The sequence below is a fragment of the Diadema antillarum genome, unplaced genomic scaffold (assembly GCF_040938485.1).
Source record: "Diadema antillarum isolate AM-2024a unplaced genomic scaffold, OU_Dant_1.0 seq00000288_RagTag, whole genome shotgun sequence".
Classification (NCBI taxonomy): Eukaryota; Metazoa; Echinodermata; class Echinoidea; order Diadematoida; family Diadematidae; genus Diadema; species Diadema antillarum.
The window spans coordinates 608,273-628,358 of NW_027271315.1; the positions used below are offsets into that span (position 1 = coordinate 608,273).

General features: G+C 38.6%; 1 pseudogene; it reads right to left on the minus strand.

Annotated features, from left to right (window-relative positions):
• Positions 1-213: 213 nt before the first annotated feature.
• LOC139730056 (uncharacterized) lies at positions 214-19,170 on the minus strand (annotated as a pseudogene).
• Positions 19,171-20,086: the final 916 nt, after the last annotated feature.

Consider the following 20,086-nt stretch of genomic DNA (forward strand, 5'->3'; position numbering starts at 1 on the left):
AGAGCCCATCTTTTTATTGGTGGGCCTGCTTTCTTACCAAATTACTTGCATTTGTTATCAATTTGTGGAAAATCAAATCTGTAGAAACTGATGAGTATATTTAAATCCGAAAGTCAATACTCAGCAAATTTTTCAGACATTATTGTGGAAATGGGCCACACATTATCTACGTGGTTGAAAAAAAAAAAATCTTTTTTCTTTTTTCTTTCAAAATCAAGCGTCTGAGACTTCCAGGGCTGATGACATCACGGTATTGTATTTCTCGGAGACGCTGAACACCTTCCCCGAGTCAGTGACGCTGCTACCGCTGCTAGAGTCCCCGACACGGCCCCCGCAATTTTCGGATCCGACGTCCGATGCCAGTGCGACGTACGGCCTTGACGAGGACGGCGCGGAACTCGTCCAGCCGCCACCAGTAGATGACGGATCGAGGACGAAGTTGACGGCGACGAGGATGTTGCTGACGGCGTCGATGTTGTCGTACCAGATGGAGTAGATCTGGAGGATGTCGTGGAAACAGTGCACGATCCAGCACACGCAGCTTGTCAGAGTGATGACAACAAAGGTACGAAGGACCTTGGACGTGATGACAAGGAGACAGGAGAATTTGTGTGTATTACGGAGAGGCAAATCGGAATTTATTCATTCATAGAAAGAATATTCTCTTTTACAAACATATTTTGCGATCAACTCTTCTCGAAACCGTTCCTCTAAGAATTCCTATTCAGAAAATAGGAGTGGAATTCACATAAAATAAGTCTATTCGTCACTCTTTACATGTCTACTGAAGCCGTTAATCCTCAAATAATACATACAATCGTATGAGTGTTTTTAGAACGGAACATTGTGAAACTTCGGTGCATGACAGGTATCGTACACCCAAAACCTTAACCAGAGATTAACAACACCGTGTAGTAATGGAGATGACAGATCCATTACCAGTGATTACGAAAGATAATGGGGACGGTGCGACAATGGATCGATTCATGGTCATGTAATTTCATAATCATAGTTTTCTGAAGAAGTAGGTAGGTCTCTGAATTAGTAATTTCAAGATTTCATGATTAGTAATTTCATGCTGTATTGATGATAATTAGGCGTCAGCGTTTTAGTTATAATCAAGGTGGCTTCAGATCAAGTGTTATACGGAGAAAAGAGAGACTACAGGATTCTACCTGGTGTCCCCTCATTTTGTCATTTGACTTTGAAAAACAAAACGAATGAATTTGCCGTCATGTGCTATTGTCTTTTTTTCAAACTCTGTCTTTTTCCCAAAAAACAAACAGGCAAAACAAAACAGACAAACAAACACAGACACACACACACACTTACTCACACATACACACACAACAAAAATGACATTCTACCGTCATAAATGAACCTGACTGTCTTTTTTTTCCGAGAAAAAAAGAAAGAAGAAGAAACTAACGAACATGTAGGCCTGTACCTTCCTGTTCTCCCCTTTGGCGGCCCTTAAGCTGGTCGGTGCCGCCAATACCGGCCTCGCCAGAACCTGCCGACGAGATATCACGATACGTCATGACGTAACACATGGCGGTGATGGCCAGGCTGGAGAACATGATGATCGGGTTGATGAGTAGGAGAACGGTGCTGTAGGAGTCGGTGGTATACTTTATGATCATGAGCGGACCGACCAGGAGCAACCACATTAGGGCGCTACCGGCGATGCATCGTCGAGTGGTGAGGATCATGCGGTGGCCGAACGGGTCGACGGAGATGGCGATGAAGCGGAAGCAAGCCACGGCGAGGACGCTGAGCACGGAGACGAGCAGGGCGCAGTGAAAGATCAGCTTCAGTGCGATGACCACGGGTTTGTACGGCTGCAGGATGGGCAGAAGGATATGAGCGAAAGGCAGGAGATTAGTGCATTACATCGCCATGGATTTAAACCGACCATCCGTAGACACAAAAGTAATCAAACAAACAAACAAACAAACAAAAAACAACAAACAAACAAACAAACAAACATGAACGGGTCTCGAGGGTCAAGATTAATGTCCAAGGCTCTTCTCGTTCGTAAAATGAATTTGAACATTTGGTGGAAGTGACTATATTTGGCATCATAGAAGTATGATAATATAGTAGCTAATTATCATTTGATTTGAAGCCGTACCATAGCAAACAGCAGCATCGTTATTGTAATTACTTACGTACTCGTTATTTTAAACATACACATATTATAAATAAAAAGAACTGAAAAAGAGTGATCCCAGCAACACCATGGATATCCATATAATATTCATTTCGTTTAGAAAAAAAGCGAGTAATACAATAACATCGTGTCTACGGATTAAAAGCCCCGGGCAAGGTTCAACCCACACTCCCTGGCACACGCTAATCCTTTTAACCTGTGCCATTATCTGAGCTCTTGCTAAAAAGCACTTGTGGATGTCTTCTAAGCGGGCTTGATGCGAATGCGCGTGTGGAATATGCATGACATATTAAGAAGAGTGGTGCTTTCTCTAATTGATGAGTAGAGTATGACAGAATGTAGTAATACCTCCTCATTGTTTTTCATTCAAATTGAGTGCAAAAGGATTTCCCCAGAAAAGAGTACTCGAGCGTAGTGAAGGCTCTAATGATGGGAGGGGGCGGGGAGGTATATAAGATTAGGGTCTTGGAGAAAAAAATTGTGGTGATCTCGTGTCTAATTGGCACATGTTTTAAAATAATTGCAGAAATTTGAGTGCAGAATCAGAGCAGAAGAAAAAAAAGGAAAAAATGATATTGGCAGGCCTAGTGCATATTGTCCGCGAAGGTTGGAGCTAAAAATAGACATCCACATTTCATATTTCAGAGTCAATAGAATATTATTGTTTTCTGCCTAAAAACACACACACACACAAAAGAGAAGAAAAATTGATTGTACTGCTCCAGCAGACGAATCAGTAGCTGCAAGTGCAAATAATGTTACTTTAAAAGTCAAACATGAAAGCTTATAATTCAGATAGAGAGAGGGAGAGAGACAACTCAAGCAGGTAGATCCTCAATCAAACTAATAGGTAGAAAGATATACGTAGGCCTTTAAAGGTATAGATAAAAAGAGAGATAGAGAGATAATTTTGTTTTTTAATGATCTTAGAACGAAAGTACGAGGCTGTATGTGTTTGTATGAGTGTGTGTGTGTGTGTATGTGTGTGTGTGTGTTTGTGTTTCTATTTTAAGAACGTGATACTGAGTAGTCTTTTAGACTGGGGGAATTCTTGTCTTCTCTGCTGAATTGAGACACTCAGGATTCGGGAAGTTGTCATGGCAACACGCGGCTTTCACGAGAATCCGGTGTGTTCATCCTCAAGTGAAGCAGATCATCGTATACGCCCTTGGCCATTGCCAGGAGAGATTGTAGGCATGTCTTAATTATACCGTCTCAAACAAACTTTGAAACACCTCAAGCATATATAGACATAATGATCCCTTTTGTCGCGACGGCACGCCTTCTGGTTTTACTCATTTATTTTCTTTCTTTCTTCCTGTTTTGATCCTTCTGGCATTCTTTCATGTTTTCATACCCCCTTCAAGTCGTGTAATAACTTCAAAAACAGGAGATGGACGCTAATAATTGTATATTAAAGCATTACGTGGATTCTCCAAGTGGAAAATATAAATGGGCAATACTAGGCATGCCCCTTTTATGTTCGTGCGTAACCCCCCCCCCTCACACACACACATACACAAAGGAATACATGGCTATAAAACAAAAATTATTTGACATTTACACGACAAAGGGATCACTAATAGGCAATTAATTAGAAGAACCAAAATAGCATTCTGTTGGGATAAAGTTCAGGATTTCTTTTTTTCGAAATATCAATTGAAAAAGAAATCAATGTTCTACCAGAATTAACATTTCAGAATTCAGATCTGGACACAGTACGATGTTAGAACGCTCTAAGAACGCTGAAGTAACGACTATCACGTGCTTGCTACGCTTTTACTACGATGATCGGGAATGAGACAATTGCAATCCCTGCCGCTGCAGTTACGCTTTAGAACGATGCAGCTACGCTGTCAGTGCGATGTTGCCGATGTTATCCGATCGATGCACGCTGTATTTACGCTTTGAACGATCTATACGATCTTATCACGCTGTTACCCCATCCAGAGAGCTGAAAAGTGCCCGATGTGCCCCAATGTACCCCGATTCGACTGTCGATCCTTATAGTCAGTCAACTTATTAGCATGCAGAACCAAAGAAATATACTGTGGACCTCGAAGAGGCTCCTCAACTCACGATTCTTTTGCAGCAATGCATTGTTAAAGACTTGTTGATCTTTCCAAGGCTTTTTCTTGATGTCCGAGCTTTTATAGTCCGTCTTCCTCCAGTAAGTAGATGATTTCATATTCTTCATAATTCTACGATGTCCTCTTCTTCCTCTTCTTTTAGCATCACGTGCAGTCTCTCTTTCTTCGCCCTTTGTGTAGCTGCTTCGCTGCTTTCTTCTCTTCGTTTTCTTCGTCTCTTCTTCGAAAATTTGAGCTCTTTCTTCATATTCTGCCTCAACAGGTGCAGCAACAATGTCCTCCTCCTCATCAACAGTTTTGCCTCTCGATCTCTTTGATCTTCTGGCAGACATTTTGGTTGCGATTTTTCCAGCGTATCGGCTGCGTCCCCTTTTAGAGCGGCGAGAACGGAAGACGTGATTAATTGAGTCTGGGAAGGAGTAGGAACAGCGTAGCTAAAGCGGAAAAAGCGTAACTAAAGCGGGAATGAAGCGTACTGAGAGCGTCGTAGGAATAAAAAGATTATTTTAAATCTCAATACTATTTTTGACCACACCAAAATTCATTCATTCATTCATTAATTCTTTATTGGTCTATGTCAGACATAGAAATTTGGCTTCCACTGGCATTACATTGCAACAAAATGATCGTAACAGTTCACATAGTTTACATCACAATTACATAATTACGTGTATGATAAGCACAATGAAAACAAGCAACACCCTACAAATCTATTACACAATACATATACAATATATCAATTCTTTATAACCCTATATAAATCAAATTACTTCAACCCTTCTCAGCTCCCAATTTTAAATGTACAAAAAAATATAGCATAATACTACAAACAAAACTTATATCAGAAAATTCACAATAACACACACACTCACACACACACACACACACCCAAATAACTAACATGAGTCTCAGTTAGCATAACAACCAATAATATCAAACATAACATAACTAAATAAACCCTCTAATATTCCCTATTATAAGGTTAAATAAATACATCAAATCCCTTCAAACATATATACAGGGTGGCCCAAAAAGAACGAAACGCCCAAGATCCCCAATTTCATCAACACCGCTGCAAACACGTCATCATGGTTGCACACCACTAGAAACTGAGGCCATTCCTTTTCCAAAAAGAGCCAAAATAGCCACAAGTGGAAAAGAGCATGAAATATCTATATTGTGTTCTTGCATATAAATTACAAAACGATTAAGTATCTATGGAACTACTGGAAAACAAACATAACCTGAATTATAAAATCATTGATTTGCTTATGTCGGGTCATAAGTGTAATGATCGGTCATTATCACTTTCACGTCGCGATTTTCATCATGTTCACTGGCCGTGATATCATCGTGTTGCTTACTCGCGAAAATGGCTGCCGCGAAATCTAAATCGCCTACATTTTGAAATAATCTTTCGACGACAGGAATCTGCTTCATCATTTTATAAAACAAATAATACACACGATTTTGTTCCGGCTGTATCTGTACAGAGCGTATCAAATGGTAATCCAACTTTGGAGGGCTACCGTTTGTCAGCTACGGAGAGCACACCGTTTGTTGTGAGTAAAGAAGAACTCTTCCTCTTTTCATTGGTGCCTAATTATGTTGACAGATGTCATGCATGACTGAGCACAATAATGACATATTGCACTTTTTCCAAGTTTGAGTGTCACATGAAGGAACAATGAATGTCTCATGGAATGGATGGGATCTAAATGAAAGTGGTAAAATTGACAGGCCAGCCTGCATGACTGCAGGCTTGTGTTTAGGGTCCATCACACCTTCAACATGGCCAACTTGGTCATTCCCACAAAGGCTAACCCATTATCCATTTTCTCTCTTCATAGGCCCTATTCAAGACACGGTTTGTCGCTCGCTACGAGCTACGTGTTGAATAATGCGAACAGAGAAAAATGGACTGTGTGGGTTGGCCTTTTAGGATTGACCACGTTATCGGACAGGTGGCCATGTTAAAGATTATGGACGATAAAATGTTAGAAGAAACCCTGGAAACAATAAAGGCAAACCTGCATTCGTAAAGGCTGGCCTGTTTATTTGGTCACTTTCATTGGGGTGTTTCATAAAGCTGTTCGTAAAGTTACGAACGACTTACGAATGACTAATGATCAGTTCTTGTGCTGAATTATTGAAATACTGATAAGTATAGCACATCAGAACTGATCACCAGTCGTTCGTAAGTCGTTCGTAACTTTACGAATAGCTTTATGAAACAGGGCCATTGACAGATCTCATCCACTCAGTGAGACATTCGTTGTTCCTTCATGACATGTGACACTCACACTTGGCAAGTTGTCGTTGTTGTCTTTAAGGTTCATGTGCTCAGTCTTGCATAACATTTGTCAACATAGGTATCAATGGAAAGAGGAAGAGTTCTTATTTCCTCACAACTAGTGCTCTCCATAGCTGACAAGTATGAAATGGCAGCCCTCCAAAATTGTATTACTTTTTTTTTTCGATACACACTGTATAATCATTCATGTGTCGTATCTTCGAAACAGTCAAAACGACCTAGGCTATCACCTGCGGGCGTGGTAGACAATCAAATTAGACTGTTCCACTTTACAGGTACCTTGTGATGCGGGTAATTCTTACTAATGACCTCAATGTTGTGTATTATATGTATACTATAGAACACAATATTTCATGGAGTGTCCCCAGCAAATAGGCCTACCCCTTCCTCGGACAAAATACAATTATTATTACAAAATAGATTACGCACGTTTACTGACATTCTTGCTATCTTGTTCAAGCGCTATTTTGAATGATCAGAATAGCATATCTCTCCATACTTTCCATGAATATTGCAAATGTTTACAATTTAATTTCTCTTGATTTTTAAGAGGAAGAAATGTGGATGCACTATAGACGAGCTCGACATGAACCCACGAGTCACACAGCCCACGAGTCACACAGCCCGCGAGCCGAACTGCCCATCAAGTCATACAGTCCACGAGTTATGACTCACGAGTAATACAGCCAAAGAGCTATACACTAAAATTGGCCTATACAGTACTAACTATAGGCCTACGGTCCACGAGCTACAAGACACTAGGTAAATAAGGCCCATGAACTAGACACCAGGCAAACAATGCCCACGAGCTCGACATTGATATGTAAAAGAGGCAAACGAGCTCTACTGTACATCACTGCATATAGTGTCGAGCTAGTGGGCCTTAATTGCCTGGTGTCCACCTCATGAGTCTTATTTGCCCATAATGTGCCAAGCTCAGGGACCTGTTTTACTTAGCATGCTTAGTGTCTAGCTAATGTATTGAGCCTGTTTTACATAACAGAGCCCTAATTGGTGTCTAGCTCGTATCGGCTAAATGACTACTGTGCTTCTATGACTCGTGCAACTTTTTTTACGTCTAGTTCGTGGGCCGTATGACTCGTGAGCGTCGAATTCGCTGGATGACTCCAGAAATGTGAACGTCTGTGTGCATTTAATGCATGAGTGCCGGAGGGTTTCTTTCGCATTACGTCCTCTTTTAACATTTCTGCATTAACTCTTGGGTGCGCGTGAATATCTCGGTTTCTGCCAGCATCTCATCATGGTATTGATATTCTGATAAATGTGTTTTGTTTACATTATATGCGTACATATTGTGTTGTTTTATTCACTCTCTAACTATATATACTTTGATTTTTGTAACTAACTGGCTCCTTTGGACAGCAGTTTGCACAACTGAACAGGCCAACAGAAAGACAAAAAAAAAAAATACTGGATTTAGTTTTCGATCAATAAAATGACCCGCTACTGTTAAGTGTGCGAAAGGGAAGAAATTAGTGAGATGGAATAGAAATAATGAAGGGAGAAGATAAAATGAGCAGCGACGGTTAGTGCGAGTAGAAGAGAAGAATAATTATTCCATCAATTCAATATATTTCTTTTCAAACTGTGGACACTTCAATGTCAGTTGTTTCCTTTTTTCCCCCTTTCCTCTGGAGATGTCAAATTAAGCTTGACAACGCGGAAGAGCAAACAAATGAAACGTAATTCACCTTGAGTTTATATTTTTTTTTATTTGGAGAAAGTTACACTTTAATTTCTGTCAAAGGAATTCGTATAATACGAGTGCCCTATTTTCGCAGAAGAATATATCTCTTGTTTTTTTTTAATAATTATAAGAGAGGTAAACGTAATTTCCAATTTGTATAATGTTTGAACAACTCCTGTCTCCATTTTTTTCTCCTTTTAGGTCATCCATTGTTTGTGTGTGTTTGAACGAAGTCAATTTAATTGTAAATCATATTGATGTCATACCTCAACTATACCGTGTATACAGTGTTCTCACTAGGACCCGCAATTTTATTTGATCTTTTCCGACCTTGGTTTTCCCTTTTCATATTTATTATAGTTTAACTTGTCTTCCTGTCCCAAAATTTCTCGTTACCGGTGTCCACGCACAAACCATTCCCATACCTAGGTGTGATGATTCAATTAACTCTTCAATTCGAAACGTGTATCTAATTGTCTAATTTCATTGTGCTCTCACCAGTCGTGAGAGGGGAATTCGAAGGTAAGCAAAAATCAACATGTAAAGGGTCACAACCTCTCATTTTCTCTTCAAGATCTATATGATCACTGTCTTTGCTTGTCTATAGACTTTACAATCGTATTTGACTTTTTATAGATGATATAGAAATGATTCAATTTCTCACGGAACAAGCAGACATATATACATGTAAAAATTTCCACCGAAGCCCTACCTTCATCAAAGACAAACACACTATTAAACTGATGTGGTGATAAATTTTATAAAGAAAGGAGATATATCTTTTTCAGCGTGTGGTACATGAATTGTATCAACAGTTCATTTGAACAACAATTCATTTACTTCGGAAAATAAAACTTTGAAACCCCGCGTATTTCATCAAAGGCACATAATTATTCTTCCGTCTATCACTTTACCTCAAACCACGCACAAACACAATATCTATGTATACAAACTCAATTTCACTTATCTTTGTGTGTCTTCAACGAATACGCGATATTCAGGAACAGTGCATGAAGCTGTTTGGTATCGGAAGAGCGATGCATTAACCCCCTCATTGTTTGAGGAAGCCATTCTTCGTGAGATATTTATTGACATTGAGCAGTAGTGGACTTGTGAGGGTTATGCGCGTGTCGCCTCTCTATGTTTGGTTCTCACAAGGACTCATAATGAATACGATCGGCATACTAGTATTCACGACGTAAAAAAACTGTTATTGACGTTTTTCATAATATGACGAGGCCACGTTCATATACATTTTATGTTTCTAAAGGGATTGCATCTAGTATTGGATGAGGTGAAGATTCAGCCTTTAACTGTTTGCAAGATACTTAGAAACCACTTTACGTAATGTTAAAGAACGTACAATATATTCTAAAATGAAGTCAAAGTTCATTTGATGAAAATCGGTTTTGAATTTGCTAAAAACAAAGTAAAACAAAGCGATTCTAACAAAAGGTGGTTTCCCACCTTTGATTATTATAAAAAACATGAATAACATCACCTTTAATTTTCAAATGCAGACTTTGCAAGGGCTTTGTGTACGCTCGGAGATCACTATAATGAATAATGGTCCTATATCATAATGATAGCAATGAAAGCCTGCTTTTATTCAATAGTTTGAAATGAAGAGCAAGAACGTGGCACCTGCTAGTCTTTTGCGGGGACCCTCACGCCGGTGGCACTGATACCCTTGAGCAAAGCGAGCCAACGCCGAGCACATTTTTAGGCTTGGGAATGTGATTACTATTAACAAGCCTGAAAAAAAGAAAAGTAGCTCCGTCCTACTGAATAATACAATCAGTCACCTCGACCAATGGGGTTGCTACTTTTGCTCATCGGCCTTCAGTCTCAATTTAATGTATCATGCACGAGATCTTTGAGCAAAGCTCTTCTCTTTTGTTGTGATTTTTGCTATACGCTCGTAGAGAAATTCGGTAATGCAAGGTAACCTAAAGGATCTCCAAATTACTCTCTGCTCGCTTGCAATTATTAAAGGGAAAGGTACTTGGACGAAGGCTACGTATTTGAATAAAAAAGTAGGCCGGCATACAATGTAACAAATTTCACACCCGAAGGTTGCTGAATGAAGTACATAGGACGGTTTGAATCAAATCCATGGACTATTAACAAGTGCGACAAACTAAACGCGTTGGCCCCCTACCTTGTCTGTGAGCGTGTTAGCATAGGTTATGCGTTTGTTATTGATTAAAGGTCGTTGGCATGCACGAGGACGATCTCACGTGCATTTACGCTGTAGACCTTCTCATAATCTACAGACTATTATGTTGATAGCGGCCAATAATCCCATAATCAAATGAATCCGTAGAATTTTTAGTACTGACCTGGTCTTTTTGGCAGGTATATGCCTGCATATCATGAATATTGTGCTCCTAACGTCTTTTTAAACACCTGCTCAGAGTAACAGCTATTTTCAAAGTAGGCTGACGATGTAGATTGCGAATGACTATGCATATATCCTATTTTCCCGCTTCCTTGCAGATAAATATCTCTCAAAACTTTACCACACCCTCCTAAGAAGTATTATGTTGTAATGCTATTTTTAACCATCGTTGCTCTTGGTACTGCAATTCTTTGAAAAAATGATATCGTGGCGTTACCATTTGCTCACAGAGAGAGAGAGAGGGGGGGGGGCAGAGAAAGCGATGGAGTATGAGAGAGTCTGAGGGAGCGACTGGGAGAAGCAGGAAGGTGGGATAACATGAAGGAGAGGGAGTGAGGCCAAGAAAGGACATATTATTTTGTAAGCCTTATTCGTTTTACTATTTATTAACACTCGCATCCTTTCGTGCGCAAGTGTGACAATAATACATCCGGGCTTGGATTTGTTCCTTCGCGCGCTTCATGCAGTTTGTCTCGAGCCTTCAAAAAACTTGAAAAGTGTGTCAGATTAGACTGAAGGGTGGCCTTCCTCCTGCCCTGCTCTACATTTGCGTGGTATCCTTGTTGTTTGTTCTTTTACTTCCTTCTCTGTTATGTAGAACTACGTGTAAGTCGTTGCTATGGCAGCAAAACGTTGAAGTGAACAAAAATTATATTTAAAAAAATACGCTTCGACAGTCACAATACTTATAATATTCTCTCTTGCGTGGAGTGACCCTCAATTGGAAATATTCACTTTGCCGCGTATTCAGACGAAACCTAAGCTGACACCGGATACAATACAAAAACATACAACTAGATACTCGAATTAACTCACTCAGTCCCAGGACTAGACTATCTGAGACTCTACAGATGTTGTGTGCATGCAGGTTGCCAATAATGGGGGTAAAACTGTGTGACTGGAATAAAAATCAATGCTGTAAGCTAGTTTTATGGAGAATTGGAGGGTTCTAATTAGGAGGAAGAGCTACCTGCGATAATTATTGGCAATAAACTAGTATGCATATCATGGACATCTGTCTTTCTCAACGGATGGGTTAAATATCAAATTGCACATCATTTATATGGTATATACACATGACGTGTGTGTTCCCTCTCTCTTTGTACATGTATATCTTCCCTGCTCATTACAACCCCCACTGCCTGTCATATTATATTGGGTGTTTTTCTTTTCCACCACGGACATAATCAAAGCTGAATTCAAACTATGCGCTAGATAACTAGCTTAAATTTTTAACGTGATGAACGCACGGTAAAATGCTATGGGGGAAGGGTGGGACGGTTAGAGGTAGAGGGAGGGAGGAAGGGAGAGAAAGAGGGACTGATGATTGATACCACTTGCTCCAAACAAAATTCTGCAAATCTCCTTAATCGTTATTGATGTGTCATTTCTATGGACTTTTAAAATAAGAAAATTTATTGAATACACAATGCCAACGTTCTGCCCTAGAGTCCATACGATCTGTGAATTACTGGCAGGTGATCTCATGTGACCATTCGAAAGCAGATCACGCCGTTGATAACTTCTGCTAAAAAAAAGAAAAGAAAAAATCTAGAATATACCTCATCAGAAGTGTTTAACACTAGGCAAAAAACAGCCCACAAGTTCGACAGATACAACACAGGGCTTTCGTATGTCGGTCTCGTGGGCCTTGTTTGCTTAGTGTCGAACTCATGGGCCTATGACTCGTGGATTGTATGATTCGTAGGTGTCTGCACCCGGAACAAACGACAGCGACAAGAGGGAAGAAACGGATGAAGGAATATAAAGCAACAGAAGAAAGTATTGGGGATTGGATAAGTTCACGAAAGAGAATGTATAAACTATTTTATTTCCATCTTTCATTCTTTTCCGTTCCTTTACGAAGAGAGAGAGAGAGAGAGAGAGAGAGAGAGAGGGAGAGATTTGCTTATTTGTATTTGTTTTGTATGCCAGCCAGTGTCGCAGGGTTGAATGGATGAAAGTGTTAGCCTAATGAACGATAAAAGCCATTCAAGTGAATCTTCCTGAGTTAATGAAAATTTGATTGTTTTTTTTTTCTGCGACTGTATTATGTGAAAGAGAGAAAACAGAAGCATAGAGAAATGTTGAAGAAGAAAAGAGAAAAGAAAGCAAGGAAGAAGGAGAGAGATTGTTTGTGTGTGTGTGTGTGGAGGGGGGGGGGATGTGAAGGAGAGGGGTCACTTTGATGTTATCCGCACCCATCGACCTCATCTTTCCCGCGGCCATCCGTCAAGCTAAGCCTGATGGATTATTTCGACGAGTGTCGTCAGACGTGAATAGCTGTATAGATTAATAAGCTCTTTTGTACGTACGCATGCTGAGACAGTCTCCTTCAACCAATATTGTAGAAATAAGCTCTAAGTACTGGCAAGGTTGTCATCATATACAGTATGATTGGTATCATGCAATGCATGAAATATGGAAACAAACAGGCAAACAAACTACTTACCATATCTATGTAGCCAAACGAAACCGGAATTTTGACGTCCCTCCCCCCCCCCGACATTCTGATATTGTTTTTGTTTTCATTCACACTTTGTTAAAGACTCACAAGGTCTTATTTTCTGATGTTCTTAGCGGAAAGTGTCAGGAAAATAGCATAATCAAATCTTTTTATCACAAAAATGAGGAAATCTTGTGAAGATATTAACTTTGTATAAAGGTTATCACAGGGTGTTGGTGGGTTGATATCATGACTTCTAATCTGCATAATTATGTGCCATCAAGGCCATCGTTGTTGGGATTGACGACTCTTTCACCTTCAGATTGGTTTGGTTTACTGTTTGATTTTTTTTTCCGAACACCCCCTCCCCCCCCCAAAAAAAAAAATGAATACATAACTTGATTCTTAGATAACAGGACAAAAACTGGATGCATGTCACGAGACCGACACCAATATGAGTCATACAGTCCACGAGTCATACAGCTCACAAGTCATACAGCCCATGAGATATACAGCTCACGAGTCATACAGCCCATGAGTTCGACACTAAGCTAACAAGGCCCACGAGACCGACACATTAAGTCCGTATTATCTGTCGAACTCATGGGCTGTATGACTCGAGAGCTGTATTACTCATGGACCTGTTATCAATGTCGAACTCGTGGGCTGTATGACTCGTAGGTGTCGGTCTCGTGGGATGACCCCCCAAAACTGACTACATAAGTGAAGACAAGGTGCAACAATCATGTGATACAATTTAACGAAAAAAAATCCTTTATCGGTCTCTTAAAGTCAAGTTGGGGGGGGGGGGGGAGCAGCCCTCCCCCCCCCCCCCCCCGATTCCGCCAGCCCTGATACTAGTATTAATTAATATGATATGTGGGGGAAATCATATACAATGTAAGTTTCAAACGGACGTTGCTCTGAAATGTTTAATCTTTAATATTATGCCCATAATCTTTAATACAATGATAGCCTACATGACATAATGTGCTACAATATAAATGTGATATTATACAGTACTATAATTATAATTCTGGGAAATATTGAAATGATATTGTCCGTAACAAATATACACAAAAATATACTCGTACGTCACCTTGTAATCAGAATATGTTGTGCATCCTAAAAAATAAATTCAAATATCCTGTATCATGCTTCCACGTTACAGTGAACATACTTTGCACCTTATTTATGATTATATGTTTCCGATGTAATGTTATAGAAGTCAACACATCGAATGCTGACAAATAAAATGATTATAGTAAGTGGAACGTATCCTATAAACTTCTGAATTACGTTCAGTTTTGGATCAGGTATATAGGTAATATAAGTAGGATAATGGTTGTGTGTGAAGCTACCTGGGGAATAATTTTTTGTGCTGATCTGGCTCGTCTTGTATCACAGCAATACTCACGAGCTTCTGTTCGATATACAGACTCACGATCTGTCGACCACTGTTGACAGAAGTGTTAAAATAATGATGCGGCATCATCACAGTCTTTTTTTTTTTCGTCATACAATCCGATCATGCAGCAGACATACCTATTTCAATAGATATTGAAAAAATCATATAGCATTTTTTAAAGATTACAATGAAAAATATGCCCTTAGTCAGTAACAAAACACAAAATAATGGTGTTCACGGTCAAAAGTGAATCATAATACATAGGTGATGGTGTATTATATTGCTTTGTGCAAAGCTATTATTTTAGGAGTATTATTATGAATATACAATGTATGACATCATCTCAATGTTTTCAAAAATCATATATGATTGCACTGCATGATATTGACTAATATTATGGCGCATCCTGCTATTTAGACTATTGCTGTAAATCTATGTTCTCTTGATAGATCCTGAAGAAGGCAGTAGGCTGAAAGCTTGAAGATTAAGGATGGCAAAGTTTATCATTATTTGTCTGAAACCTTATACTTCTTCCTTGTTTACACTCAACGTGAGACGCCGCGCACGTATATGATATTAGTCCATGTTTACGGTTTAAAAAGATTGTGATCCTTTTTGCTTTGACCTTCTGCATAGAGATCAAGTAAAGTAAATGTCTAGTATATTCTTAGGGAAGAACATTTCTATTGCGTGTGAACCGACTATTCATATACTATATGGAACTTTTCTGAGGCCAGAAAATGGGGTGACCTAGTTATTACGGACAAAAGAACAAAATCAAGAGCTCCCCTTAAAATACGATTTGGTGTCCATGTTTCTTATTACTTGGAACATTGGTAATACGAAGAGCTGCAAAATGATTGTGTTTAAATCTGGGAAAAAAAAAGATGTATCTCTGATGTCATCAATGGTGACGATGCACATCAAGGTCAACGAATAAAATTGCCCTAGGCTTTAATACAATTTTCCGTATGATCTAAAATTTTTTTTTCAAAGAACCTGCTTCTGGCTGTAGCAGTTTTTTTCGAATTCTTTTCTCTCTTTCTATTTATCAAGACCTCAAAACTACGAGATTTTCATTTTTTTCGTATTGGTCCTAAGCTCACTTACTTGACTTGTTCTGTGAAATATAAAATTGAGAAACATGGTTAGAACAGACAACAAAAACGAAATAGAATTTCAAATAATCAAAAGAAATCATGAGAGACAGAGACGACATCTCTCTGATACCCCTTGATTCGCCATTTTTTAATCAGTTCTTTGACAATGGCTAGAGAATATCTAAAAAAGTCTTTAACTTTTTTTAGATACATAATTCTGATAATAATCAAGTTAACAAGAGTGTCACGTTTAATCAGCGAAAAATGTCTCGATCAGCATCATACGCGGGCATGCTAAGGTGAAAGGAGTTTATTTTGGTAGAACCACTATTATTTTCTTCGTTATCAGAAGAGCAAAGTCTAAAGTGTTTCTTCCATATCTAACTTTTAACACAGATGTTATACCAAACTCCATCTCTACATCCCATCATATCTCTGCACACCCTGTTTCGAAACTTACATTATTGAATATAGGTCTGGCATGCTATATACCGAGAGCCTCTTGCATCCCGATATAGCAGTTGCAGAAGTGTGCCAAATAAGTTTGATAGAAAAAAAATGATAATTTACTACAAAATGTCCGCTTATGTGTACTTGTGTATTTGCACAACCCTATTTAATAGTTAACGAGACTAGGAAACTGGTTGCTATAACAGATGGCAGACTGTCATGTAAATATTACTGTAATACTCACTCCCAATGAGTATGATGACAATGTATGATACATATATCCCGCTACAGACAGATTTGACTGTATAGGACCGACTTCCAAAGTTCCAAGTTCAGTTTGTTATTGGGGAAAAATCAATCTTTAGCGTTAGATTGTATTCAATGCAATGCTCTCATCCTCTACAGTCAATATTACCCAATTTTTTTCCAAGCAACAATGTTATTTACCTCTGGGTTTAAAAGAGCTTGAATCGTGGTTAAAAAAAGACCTCAGGCAGGCTTTGTCACGTTTAAGTGTCGTGAGGCTGACCACCGTAACTCAAACTTCTTATCAAACTCAACCCATTTACTTCTAAGTGCATGGTGCATGCGGTTAGTGAAAGCAACAACAACAAAAAAGAAAGAAATAACACTGAAATTAAAAGCACCATTCTGTCAAGGACAAATTTTTCTCTGCCAGAATCAGAGGTTGCGCCAAAGTGAATATTCACCTCAACTGAACTTATAATCTCTTTCGCATCTGGTATTTATTAAAGCTTTATGAGCTCACAATAAACTAAAGTGGGTCTATGATGCAATACCTCATGATTGCAGAAAACAAAATAGCAAGATACTGGGATGACGGAATGTATATCATTATCCAAGCAGGCATACGTATCAAACAAACAAACAAACAAATAAACAGAAAATGCAAGGGCAAGAATGCCACGGAGCTAGGGAAAAAAATAGACGCATCCTTCATTTGTCTGAAAGTGATTTTTTTTTTTCATTGAAGAAGTGATTTCTTCTTAGACACACAGCCACACCGTCACATATTCACACACAGAGAGACATATACACACACAAACACAAACAAACAGATTATTGCCAAATCATTTGAGTGTTATCCTGCATCGTTAATGGACTTGCCTGAGAAATTACGAAAGGTACAACAGGCAAAAGAGGAGAAATACTAATACCATTATGAATTAAAAGAAAATACGCTATCAGAAAAGTGAAGACCAATAATTAAGCAGTATACGCATTGAACTAATGAATGACGGATTTATAGAATTGAATACCATCTTCCCCCTTTCCTCCTTGTGTTCTCCTCTTACATTCAAGATGTAGGACTCGTGACGTTAAATGCGACCTAGTGATCCTCTGCCGCGTAGCCCTTGACACCGTTTTCTTTGTGACATTAACTCAAAATACAAAATAGTGGTCACAGTGTCTCTCTGCGCGTATTGTGTGCATTATGTGTGAGTGCCATAATAATGAAAGTGCATGTACATTAAAGTAAAGGCTGTTCAGGCATGTTTTATTGGATACTTCACTCCGTCACTTTCCGAAAGGTCACTGCATATTTTGAATGCTTCTATAAAAGACACTGATTCAGTGTGAGGTTTAGGACTATATTCGTAGATTCATAGCATAACACTATGAAGTCTCTTTCAGTCCTGAAGCGTTTTCTTCCTGATTTTGCAACTCGTCTCTCAATATTTTCCATGGAAATGAAAGGAATTAAGGACAAGTGATTTAACTTTGCTGCTTTCCTTTGCACAAGAACATCGGATATTATATCCGTCTATCTGAAGATGGATATATACGCATCATATACAAAACATATGATGGTGACGATGATGATGATAATGATGAACAACACTAAAAAATATGACTCTATATTTTCTGCAAAGAACATTCAAAGGCTCCCACAATATGTCACACATGAATCGCAAAGTAAATTATATATAAATATATATATATATATATATATATATATATATGTAGGCCTATGTATGTATACATGTATGAAATATATTTTGAAACAAGGAAAAACTGACCAGCAACAATTGTAATGATAAATAAATTCAAATTTAAATAATACATTTCTTTGCTCAAAGTTTTCGCCATGTATGAAATATATATATATATATATATATATATACATATATACCATAGAATATAATTATATGTACATATTATATATATATATATATATATATAAGTATTCGCCTAATAAATCCATATGCTATTCCCAATAATATTATGTTACGTCAAATATTATAATGAGACATTGAACAGCAAGCTATATAGTGCTTATGATTCGTGCCAATATTTCTGTAATTCTACAGTTGTGGAATGTTATCTGTATCCTGCATATTTCATTTGGATGCCGGTAAGGTGACATTTAAAACACGACCTCGTCTCCCCACGTTTGTCGCTCACAGCCAAAATAAATTTCATATCTTCATCAGATTAACTACAATATCAATGGAACCAGGTATAAGGGATATAAAACCAATCAATGAAATACATGTTTGCTGTACACGTATTTTGAATATAAGCAAAACAGACGGGAACAAAATCTACCAAAGTTTGAATATATTTCATTAAATATGATTAGTGCATACTAGTACTTATGTATATTATATCTGTATACTAGTGTACCGATTTAAATATATAATTTGCCTACACAAATTATAATTAGTGAATTAACAAATTGTTTTACCAACATTTCCAAATAATGCTCAACTCTACAAGTGACATTTATTATGTTCGTGATACTAGTACTGATTGCTCATGGGCTAATGAAGCCTCTGGCGTGCATATCATGTAATCAATAATCTATAATTATTAACATGAATTTACATTCAAGCATGCTTCAATTGTATTTTGCTGTTTCTTCTCACCAAAGTGGCAATGAATATCTCGCACGTCGCCGCCGTGAAGTCTGCCAGTGCCAGGTTGAAGGTGAAGACGTTTCGCTGGTCACGCAACTTTTCGTTGTGCAGGATGAGGACGAGGGTGAGACCGTTGATGATGACGCCGATGGCGAGGGTGACGAAACGCAGGACGATATAAAACGTGTACGCCGCCATGGCGGGTGAGGCTAAAAACGCACCAGATTATCTGCTTTCACTGTCACACGCCGACGGCCGGGAGCGTTAAGCTACGGGTAGTTTGAACAAAGTCTTGTCAGATGTTGTGATCACAGAGTTACTTGTGTAGACACTGTGAAATACGTTGGCTTGGCAATCTTGCCTAGATTGTGATTAATATTCACCAGAGGCTAAGCACCGTCAATTTTCTTCTGTTTGACAATTCAGTTGATCCCAAACCTGAACAAGAAATCGACAATTTACTCAGTTATCACTATCTGCCTTCACGCGTGTAAATTGTGACTGTCGCTTAAGTGAACGATGTATTATGCCGCATGTTTCTTTTGGGCGGAGCACGTCACAGTAGTGTGCTGCAATAGCCGATGGAAGCGTATTCCTCGATCAAATCTCATTCATTTCTCCACACTGCATGCTGTTTCAATCAATATCAAGATCATGATATATAGCGAAATTTTAATTGAGAATGATTCACTTAATTGACTTTGCCTAATCGAACATTAACACAGCCTGCAGATAAATACATGTATATCTAATAAATACAAGGACATCAAATACTCAACCGCGAATTCACAGCATTTCCACTTTTTTTTCTGAGTTTCGTTCGAGTTTCTTTTTCTTCAGATTACAATGAAATTCAAACTTACACTGCAGTGAGCGTACGTTTGGACCGTTACAGAATCAATGCTCAATGTCTTTGCGTAGCCACGACTGCACCGCTTTCAGCTAGTATTTTGCTTGTATACTGGACAATATTTCTAACTTTGAAAATACACATTTGTGTCGGGCTAGGTTAAACTATGCTGAAGAAAGCAGACTTATATATGTGCACAAGGTACATTCTGCCAACCAGAATCTTCGCAGAAAATGACTGAAGAACGACGGAAATGATACGATC